This window comes from Eubalaena glacialis, chromosome 1 (assembly GCF_028564815.1).
Source record: "Eubalaena glacialis isolate mEubGla1 chromosome 1, mEubGla1.1.hap2.+ XY, whole genome shotgun sequence".
Classification (NCBI taxonomy): domain Eukaryota; kingdom Metazoa; phylum Chordata; class Mammalia; order Artiodactyla; family Balaenidae; genus Eubalaena; species Eubalaena glacialis.
This window is the reverse complement of record NC_083716.1, coordinates 233,666,843-233,678,081: the sequence shown is the minus strand read 5'-3', so window position 1 is coordinate 233,678,081 and position 11,239 is coordinate 233,666,843.

Below are 11,239 nucleotides of genomic sequence, written 5' to 3'. Positions count from 1 at the left end.
TGGCTCCAACCCTAAAAAATAAATGTACACGTAAACTGTGAAGTGCTAAACAAACTGTGATTACTAGGTGCCCATGGCTCAAATCTCAGGGCCAGGAAGCACACCTGGGGAACGGAAGTCACAGTGGTGAAGTGACAGCCCACTGCAATGCTGCCCCACTGCCACTGCCCCTGCTGCTCAGGGTCCCGTCTTAGAGGGCGCCACCCTCCCAACCTTCCGGACTTGCACCGCCGTCTGGCATCAAGCCAAAGCCTGGTGCAATTCAAATGTCTGGGGACACAGTTTTCTTGGATGTGGCAATGGTAGGTTGTTCTTTTCGACCTTGATTTAAAGTTTGTTCATTTGCAGCAATATGGATGGATCATGAGATTATCATACTTGTGAAGTAAGCCCGACAGAAAGACAATTATCCTATGATATCACTTATATGTGAATTTTTAAAAAATGATATAAATGAACTTATATACAAAACAGAAATAGATGCACAGACATAGGAAACAAACTTATGATTACCAAAGGGGAAGAGGGGGAGGGATAAATTAGGAGTTTGGGATTAACATATATTAGTAGTTGTATATATAACTACTATATTTAAAATAGATAACCAACAAGGACCTACTGTATAGCACAGGGAACTATACTCAATATTTTATAATAACCTATAAGGGAAAAGAATCTGAAAAAAAAAGTGTATGTTTAACTGAATCACTTTGCTGTATACCTGAAACTAACACAACATTGTAAATCAACTATACTTCAATTTTAAAAAAAGATTTATTGCATCGGTTGCACTAGCAAAAAAAAAATTAATAAAGTAAAATAAAATTTGGGATGTTCATATAGTCCCTGGCTAAACAGCACTGGGACTTGTGGATTCCTATACTTTTGACAGTTCTGCCGAGTTCTGACAATGGTAATTGGAAAAATGCTTATGTTAACACAGTAAGACGGCTGGTGGGAATGTCCCAACGCCCCCGCCCCCCCAACCCATCTTTGTCCTCCCCTCCCCTTCTCCCTCTCCGCTTTTGCACTCAAATTTTCTCTTCCCTTTTCACTCCTGTCCTGGCTGCCCTTGGCATTGTTTAACCCTGCAGCAGTAGAAATCGGGGTCTCCAGGGGTGTCTCAAGCTTTCTGGTTCGTGAAAACAAACAATAGACCATCTTCCTTGACGCCACCCTCAATTCCACCCCTTCCTGGAGTCCAAATTGTCTTGAAAACCCTCTCTTGGAGGGGCTCCCCACGGGAAAGGCAGGGGGTCACGCTAATGACAGTGACCAGAGATGGAGGAAGACCACTGCTTTAAGAACTTGCCCGTAGACCTCTCTGACCTCTGCAAGGGTAGCCCAGGAAGCTTCCACTAGTGGATGAACCAGCCCAGAGGCTCAGAGGAGGAGGCCAGATCTAGCTGCCTCGCCCTGCTGGCTCCACCATGGACGCTGTAGCCACTGTTTGTCTCAGCAGTTAGCGAGCCCACCAGTTCTACATCAGACAGCCCATCTACCGGGATGGGTCCTTTCCCCATGTCCATGAGCCCACTGCCACCCTAAGTAGGTGTCAGCACTGCTGCTCTAAGGTTACCCCAGCATCCCCCAAGAAAGACAAAAGTCCTTCCTTTGTTCTTTCAACAAATAATCCCCAAGCACCTGGGGCAGGTAAGGTGTCTACCTTAATTGGCCTCACCTTTGGAATGGAAAAAAAACGAGGATCATCGGAGGGATATCCGGAAGGCCTGCATGGAGGAGGTGGCCTTTGAACTGAGCATCACTAAACAACCTAACATCACTTCTTAATTATTTTACAAGAGGAGAAGAGCCGATGAGTAGAGTTTTATGTATTATGAAGTAAGTCTCCCTAACTTGGAAAATAAGGTACTAATTTTTCCACACTTAACCCCAATCGAATGTTGCAAGTTCTTTAAATAGCACTCTTTTACAGAGAGCACATTCCCAGGGAAAGGACAGCAGGGTTTCAACAAGGTGAAACAGGAGCCCCACAGGGCCTGGTGATGGCAGAAGCAGAGGCAAGGACCTGGGGAAGCAGGAGGCCTGTTTAAAGGATGCTGATGGAACAGGTTTGCTAGAGCAGAGGGAAGGTGGTGGTGAGGGAAGGTGGCCCCAACCCATGTGGCCTGGACCCCAAAGGTCCCCAGAGATCACAGCAGGGGTCCATATGGCCAGCATGTCTCAGGGGGTACCCATGCCTCACTTCCATACTCCAGCACTAGCTGGCTTTGCCTCCATCACCTTCACTTTCGGCCGGAGGTTTGTGTACCAGCAATGGTGTCTCCTACAGCTAGGAGCTCTGACCATCAATTATCCAGGTCTTTGAGGAGTTTAAAATGGGACATTGATTCATTATTATTTAATGACTGTTTCCTATCCAAAATAAACCCTTCAAAACACAGACTCTCCAATAGACAAGAGCTTGGACCATGCCTTAAAAGGCTCAGAGACGCTTGGGAGCCACTGGGGCAGGGACCAGCAGGGATGAGGAAGGCAGGCAAGCTGGATCTAAGGACCTTGACCCCAAGGCTCTGTCTGGAAGTGGCAAGGGTTGGTCTCGGGTGGCTGACTCGGGGAGCATTGTGCAATCCCACGTGCTAGTCTGTATGACCTGCTTATCTCCGTGTTTCAATACACCACGGCAGTGTGCTCCTTGCAGAAGGTCTCCTCAGAGAGCACCTCATCCAGCCGGTCGGTATTTGCGGCACCCTTGCCCTGGACCAGCAGGGCAAGGGTGCCGCAAATACCATGATAAGATGCACATAGCCCCCGCCCCTCTCCCAAGCTCCCCACCTTCATTCCGAGCCCCTCAGCTGCCTCTGCCCCTTTACCGCTGTCCAAATAAGTAAATTAAGAAAACCCAATTTCCTACTCACAGCTGATTCATTTGGCGTTCTTGAGCCAAAACAGATTCCCATTAAACCCCACTAGTGGGACAAAAAGCTTCCAAGTATTTTAAATTTATAAAACCTTGGCATAATGGGCTTTATATGATGCTCTCTAGATGTAAATCTGTTCATGAAAGTGAGTACATCTATAAAGATATTTTTGCTCTCATCTGAGTGACAACAACATTCCTTTGTGGATTCTTGAACACTGGAGGAAAGCCCTCTTTTCTGCCAAGTTCCTTTTTAGGAAGTTAGCGTTGAACTTAAAAATGATTTTAAGGTTCTTTGTTTCTGGATTAAAAAGGCATCTGGCACATGGACAGTTTTTCCTGGTGCCTGAAATATCAGAGCAGTCACCTAGAACTAACTTTCTGCAGTTTTCTGCCTTCTTTGGCACTGGTTCAGAGTCAAGATCAAAGTCACTCACAGTCGGCTAATGTGGGTTCCAGGTCAAGGGTAAGACAGGGAGAGATTCCAGCTTGGGGTCAAAATGAAGCCATCTTGTTGCTCAATCAAAGATAAACAGATCCACCTAAGCTATGCTTCGAAAAACATTATTATAGCTGATTTGTGTATCCATTGGTGAAATATCACAGAAATTGTCAAAATAAAGTAGCCTGGGTAGGTGTGCAGCATCTTTTAACAGTGGCCACAAGCTGTAGAGGCCAAGGTGGTACTTGTGTAACAGAGGCCCAGGCTGGGTCAGTGTCTATCACTTTGCCAGAGCCAGGCTGCCTCCACCACCTGCTGGCTGTGTGACCTTGGCTGAGTCAGTTAACCTCTCTGAACCTCCACGTTCTCTACTGTGAAAATGGAGGACATGGCACAAGGAGGGTAATGATCGTATAGGCTCGCCCTGAGTGTTCAATGAGATGATGAATGAATTGAAGATGAACTACCCAATGAGTAGAATGTGGTTCTCATTACTACTATCCCAATAGGCCTTGAGAAAGAAAATGGACCTTTTTTTTTTTTTTTCCCAATATAGAAGTTGACTTTAAGTAGCAGGGAGAGGGAGTTCCCTGGAGGTCCAGTGGTTAGGACTTGGTACTTTCACTGCCGAGGGCCCAAGTTCAATCCCTGGTCGGGGAACTAAGATCCCACAAACCATGCGGTGCAGCCAAAAAAAAATAAATAAAAGTAGCAGGGAGAGAATTTATTAGTTCACATAGTTAGAGAATTGAGCACAAAACACTAGTGTGCACACAAGAACCCTCAAACGTAAAGAGAGCGGGCATCCTTTGAAGAGTTGGCCCAATCTGCCTCAAGGGCTCTGAGCTTGTCCAACTTTGAGGAACCCCATTCCTCCACGGCACCACTCAGGTCTGCCTGTGGTCAGCTGGGAAGACCACACACCCAGCAGTGTTTCCCTCGAGGAGTCAACACATTGGATTCGATGATTATTTTCCTCCAGTAAATATTTCCTGGTAAGCCAAGGGATTGTTTCTGGCAAAAACCTAATGCTCCAACATTTTTTCCTTCCAGTTTCATTGAGATGTAATTGATAGGCAGCACGCTGTAACTTTAAGGTGGACAGCATAGTGATTTGACTTACATAGATCGTGAAACGTTTACCACAATAAGTTTAGTGATCACCCATCATCTCATATAGATACAGAATTAAAGAAATAGAATAAAAAATTGTTTCCTTTGTGATGAGGACTCTTAGGGTTTATGCTTTTAACAACTTTCATAGATAACACGTAGCAGTGTCATATTTATCATGTTGTACGTTACATCTTATAACATAACTGGAAGTTTGTGTCTTTTCAGCGCCCTCGTCCAATTCCCCCTTTCCGTATCCCCTGCTTCTGGTAACCACAAATCTGATCTCTTTTTCTATGAGTTTGTTTGTTTTTGACGTATAATTGGGCTACAATACTATGTTACTTCCTGTTACACAACATAATTTGACATTTCTATACATTTCCACATGATCACCATGGTAAGTCTAATTACAATATGCCATCATACAAAGGTATTGTACAGTTATTGACTGTATTCCCCATACTGTACATTTCATATCCATGACTCATTTATTTTGCAGCTGGAAATTTATACCTCTTCATCTCCCTGGCCTATTTCTTTCCTTCCCTACCCTCCTACCCTCTGGCAGCCACCAGTTTGTTCTCTGTATCTATAACCCTGTTTCTGTTTTGTTATGTTTTCATTTGTTCATTTGTTTTGTTTCATAGATTCCATGTATAAGTGAAATCATACATTACTGTTCTTTCTCTGTTTGACTTATTTCACTTAGCATAATAATAACCTCTAGGCCCATCCATGTTGTCGCAAATGGCAAGATTTCATTCTTTCTTATTGCTGAGTAATATTCCATTGTGTGTGTGTGTGTGTGTGTGTGTATTTATATATATGTATATCTATATATATACCACATATTCTTTATCCATTCGTCTATTGATGGGCACTTATGTTGCTTCCATATCTTGGCTATTGTAAATAATGCTGCAATGAACATAGGGGTGCATATTAGTGCATATTAGAATTAGTGTTTTCATTTTCTTCAGATAAATACCCAGGAGTGGAATTACTGGATTGTATGGAGTTCTATTTTTAATTTTTTGAGGAACCACCATACTGTTTTCCATAGTGGTCGCACCAATTTACAATCCCACCAACAATGCACAAGGGTTCCCTTTTCTCCACATCCTTGCCATCACTTGTTATTGGTTGTCTTTTTGATGATAGCTATTCTGACAGGTGGTATCTCATTGTGGTTTTTTTTTTTTTTTTATAAATTTATTTATTTATTTATTTATTTATTTATTTATTTATTTTTGGCTGTGTTGGGTCTTCGTTTCTGTGTGAGGGCTTTCTCTAGTTGCGGTGAGCGGGGGCCACTCTTCATCGCGGTGCGCGGGCCTCTCACTATCGCGGCCTCTCTTGTTGCGGAGCACAGGCTCCAGACGCGCAGGCTCAGTAGTTGTGGCACACGGGCTTAGTTGCTCCGCGGCATGTGGGATCTTCCCAGACCAGGGCTCGAACCCGCGTCCCCTGCATTGGCAGGCAGACTCTCAACCACTGCACCACCAGGGAAGCCCCTCATTGTGGTTTTGATTTGCCTTTTCCTAATGGTTAGCGATGTTGAGCATCTTTTCATGTGTCTGTTGGCCATCTGTGTGTCTTCTTTGGAAAAATGTCTGTTTAGATCATCTGCCCATTTTTTAATCAGGTTGTTTGTTTTTTTGATGTTGAGTTGTATGAATTCTTTGTATATTTTGTATATTAACCCCTTACAGCATATATTTTTTGCAAATATCGTCTCCCATTCAGTAGGTGGCCTTTTCATGTTGTTGATAGTTTCCTTCGCTGTGCAAAAGCTTTTTAGTTTGATGTAGTCCCATTTGTGTATTTTTGCTTTTGTTTCCCTTGCCTGAGGAGACATATCCAATATATATATATATATTATTAAGACCAATGTCAAAGTACTTACTGCCTATGATTTCTTCTAGAAGTTTTATGGTTTCAGGTCTTAGATTTAAGTCTTTAATCCGTTTGGAATTTATTTTTGTGTGTGGTATGAGAGAGTAGTCCAATTTGATTCTTTTGCACGTAGCTGTTCAATTTTTCCAAAACCACTTATTGAAGAGGCTGTCTTTTCCCCATTGTAGATTCTTGCCTCCTTTGTTGTAGATTAATTGCCCATACAAATGTGGGTTCATTTCTGGGCTCTCTATTCTGTTCCATTGATTTATGTCTGGTTTTTTGCCAGTACTATACTGTTTTCACTACTGCAGCTTTTATTATAGGTTGAAATCAGGGAGTGTGATACCTCCAGCTTTGTTTTTCCTTATCAAGATTGTTTTGGCTATTCGGGGTGTTTTGTGTTTCCATGCAAATTTTAGAATTATTTGTTTTAGTTCTGTGAAAAATGCCGCTGGTATTTTGATAGAGATTGCATTGAATCTGTAGCTTGCCTCGGGTAGCATGGTCATTTTAACAATATTAATTCTTCCAGTCCCTGAACACAGTATTATCTTTCCATCTGTTTGTGTCATCTTCAATTTCTTTCACCAATGTCTTATAGTTTTCCAAGTACAGGTCTTTTACCTCCTTAGTTAGATTTATCCCTAAGTCCTTTATTCTTTTTGATGCAATTGTAAATGGGATTGTTTTCTTAATTTCTCTGATAGTTTGCTGTGTATACAAATGCAGTAGATTTCTGTATATTAATTTTGAATCCTGCAACTTAACCAAATTCATTGCTGAGTTCTAGTAGGTTTTTTTGTGTGTGGTGTCTTTAGGATTTTCTATGTATAGTATCATGTCAGCTGCAAACAGTGATAGTTTTACTTCTTCCTTTCCAATTTGGATTCCTTTTATTTCTTTTTCTCATCTGATTCCTGTGTCTAGGACTTCCAATACTGTTATCAAGCAAGGGCTCGCTGCCCCATGCACACAGAAGCCAATGCTATGGCACCAGCTTTTGAGAAAAGAGCTTTATTGTGAGGTGTCCCTGTAAGGAGACAGGAGGCAGGTCTCAAATCTGTCTCCCCAGTCCAGGGCTTGGGGTGAAATTTAAGAAGTTAGGGGATTTCAAATTTGGAAGCTAATTGACTAGTCTTAAATCAGTCCATATAAGCTACTCATTGCTGCTGGAAGCCAGATTTTCCTTATTGAAGGACTTCTCGTTTCGTAAAGAGTTCTGGTGGCAATATTTCTATTCTTTGTTTTCCGTAGACTGAAGATTCTTGGTTCTGGGGTCATCCTGGAGACATGAGTTCCTGTCTTGCACATGTGCAAGGAACCCTGTCTCTGTAAAATAACTCCAGGGGTTATGCAACCTGTTTCAAGGGAGCAAAACCAGTTTAAGATGGTCAATGTTCTTCATGCTGTTTCAATACTATGTTGAATAAAAGTGGTGAGAGTAGGCATCCTTGTCTTGTTCCTGAACTTAGGGGAAAGGCTTTCAGCTTTTCTCCATTTAGTATGACGTTCCAATGCTCCAAAATTTTTAAAAACTGGTTTAGTAGATGCTGGTGTGAAAGGAATTTGAGGAAATCAATAGTGGATGAACCATCTGTAAGAAGAGTGTATTAGCTTTCTACTGCTGCTATAACAAATGACCATACTCTTAGTGGCTTAAAACAACACAAGTGTATCATCTTACAGCTCTGGAAGACAGAAATCCAAAATGGGTCTCACTGGGCTAAAATCAAGGTGTGGGCTGGGCTGCTTTCCTTCCGGGGGCTCCAGGGGAACCTTTTCCATCTTTAGAGGCTGCCCACATTCCTTGCCTTGTGGCCTCTTCCTCCTTCTTCAAAGCCAGCAGTGTAGCACCTTCAAATCTCTCTGACTCCTCTTATAAAGACCCTTGTGATTACACTGGACCCACCTGGATAATACAGGACAATCTCCTTATCTCAACATTCTTAACCACATCTGCAAAGACCCTTTTGCTATATAAGGTAACGGATTCACAGGTCCCAGGTATTGGAACATGAACATTCTGGTGTGGGGTGGGCAAGTGGGCATTATTCATCAAACCACCAAGAGACACAAGAGTTTTCTTAAATATATCTTTGACATGTTTGGAAACAATGGATGACTTTTTGAAAATTTTTTAATTGCTAAAGCCATGTTATCAAAAGTAAAATATAACATGTAATATAGATTGTTTGCAATGAACTTCACATAATGTTCATGTTTACACAGATCTATATTTTTTAACTTTGGCTGACAAATGCGGGATCACTGTTGTCTGCTGTTTTGTTGAAACCCTCTGGCAATTCCAGTGTTTATGTCTGAGACCCTTTGTCTCCTGAACATCTGAACATGCCCAGAGCACGTTTCTGCCCAATCCCAAGCAGGCTGAGGCCCAAAGAGGTCTTTCTGTGACACCTCTAGGGTTTAGTTCTTTCAGAGAAGGGGTTGTGGTGCAAGCACATGGTTATTCCAACCTCGGAGGAAAAATCCAGGGCGTCAGGAAAGACTTCCTTGCAACTAAGAACCTGGACGGAAGTGCGTGGCAGAGTGCCTGCTTCCTGCTGGTGCTCAGGGCTGTGGCTACGGTGTGTAGGGACAGCCTCATGGGCACTGCTGCTTTAGTCCATCCCCCATGTGGGGACACATCAGAGGAGCTGTCCTGCTATAAGCACAGGACACTCTGAGCCCCAGGACCGACCGCTTCAGGGAGCAGCATGGGGTTGAGGGAGGGGAAGCTTGAAGGTTCAGGCCAGACTGACAGGGTTTACCCATCAGCCTCAGGAGAGGATGAGGAAGTCCAGCGTGAGGCTCTGGCAGTCGAAGAGCTGACCAGCTTACAGGTCGGTATTCCAGAAACGGCAGGCAGGATCCATCACGTGTTGGCTCTGATCCATGCTATCAGCTGCCCAAAGAATCTAGTGAGGACAAGGCCAAATCTGGGCTTACAGGGGGAAAGTTCTGTGATTGATTAGCAATGTCTGTCATGGCAAAGGAACAGGAAAAGGTGATCCGTGTGCACCTGACCTGCCATTTCCAGTAGGAACGAAGGCTTTGCATGCAGATAGATGCTTCGGAACCCAGGGGAAAAGCTATGCCTTATCTGTGTGCCCCTGAGCACGTCTGTTGGTGGAGTCTTGGCTTCCTCATCTTTAAATGAGAGAAACCAATGAAGCCCTTTCCAGCTCCCTGAGAGGATGATGGGGCAGCAAATGGGAAGGGTGTCACCTGTCACAAATTGCCCAGCCCTTCGTTTTGGGGCAGAGGTCTGAGTGACCTGGCCCTAAGACAGTCCTTGGCCCATGACTCCCATCTTGGTGAGAGGGTCTGGGAGTTCTTCCACCTGGTGTCAGCCTGAGCCTGCATCCTCACCCTCATGGGCCCCGGTCTGCCTGGAGGAGACCGTCCACTTGGGTGTGGGAGCGGGAGCTAGAGGCAAGTGAGCTCGCCAGAGAGATGCTGTGTGTGAGAGACAGGAGCAGCTCCAGTCCCAGGAGAAGGTGGCAGGGGTGAGGCAGAGCTACTGCGGCTTGGATAAAGGTCCAGGCCCTGTGGGGCGGGGTCAATAGAAATCATGTAATGAGTGACTCCAGGCTCTGGGAAAGGGGCTGGGAGAAAGCCTTTGCTTCAGCCAAAGGTCCGTGTAGCCCTAAAGAAAGACCCCCAAGCGAATTGAGGAAGGGAAACCACGGTGAAGTCCAGCCTCATGAACAGCATAGCAGTGAGGGGAGAGGGAGGGGGAAGGGGAGATGGAGGGGAAGGCGGGGGCCGGATGAGCCTGGGGTAAGAAATAAGGTTTTATCCAAAGCCCTTTAAGGGTTGTAAGCAGGGGGATGCAATTTGTTTTATTTCAAAGAACCAGGTTTGGGCGTTTCCTGGGGTTTCTGGCCATTACCTCATTTTTCTGCCCGAGTGGTCCCGGTGTGCACCCTCCACTAGCGTCTAGAAGGAGGAGGGGGCCCTGGTCACTGGAGGACAGGGCGCTTCCAGGGGCTGAAGGGCACATCCCTGCCTAGATCAGCCTTGAGTCAAGACTCGAGGAGGATGGAGGGAAGCAGGCACAGGAGAAAGTTGGGGGTTTGCACACGGATGCTCAGATGTGAAGGTGCCAGGAGAGATGAGGAGGTGCAGGCAGAAAGGGGGTAGGAGGGGATGGTCCTCGGCAAGGTGAAGTTGGGGGGATGCAGAGTCCGAGGAAGAAAGAGGAGGAGACGGCCAGGCAGGCAGGACTGCAGCGGGGCGTGGTAGGGAGTTCCTCTCTGATGTTTGAGACACGGCCGGCAGAGGCAGAGGGAGGTGGGAGGTTGGAGGTCCCGAGAAGGTAGACATTGTCACTGCAGAGAGTAAAGGGGGTACTGCTGGAGAAATCAAGTTGGCTCGCTGGCCTGTCTTGCACGGTGACCATGAAATGGATGGTGACATCTGTCTGCCCTGGCCCAGGTGAAGTCAGAAAATGCCAACACATATTAAGTCCTGGGTCTGTTGGAACAAAAGGAAACTTGGGCAGGTTGGAAGTGGGGGGTAGAAACACAGCGGTAGCCAAGTTGGAGCAGTACAGCAGGCCTGGGGCACCACCTCCGATATTCGGTAAACGTGATTTGAGCATCTGTGGTGTGTACCAAGTTCTGGGGGGTCAAAGAAGCCCACAGGTGGGGCTTGGGGTGGGGCTGGCCCACTGCAGCCCAGAGAGACCTCAACTTGGCACGCACTCATTATACTCTGGTGACCATCGGGCCGCTCATCCATCTCCCTGGGCCAAGCCCGGCATCTTTGCATCCCCAGGGCCAGGAGTGCGACGTGGGTGCTCAGTAAGCATTTGTTGACAGAGGAGGGGTCAACGGATGCACGGAAGTCTCTGTGGACTCCAGTGGGGGTGGGCTGTGTGTGGACGGGCTTCTCGGGCC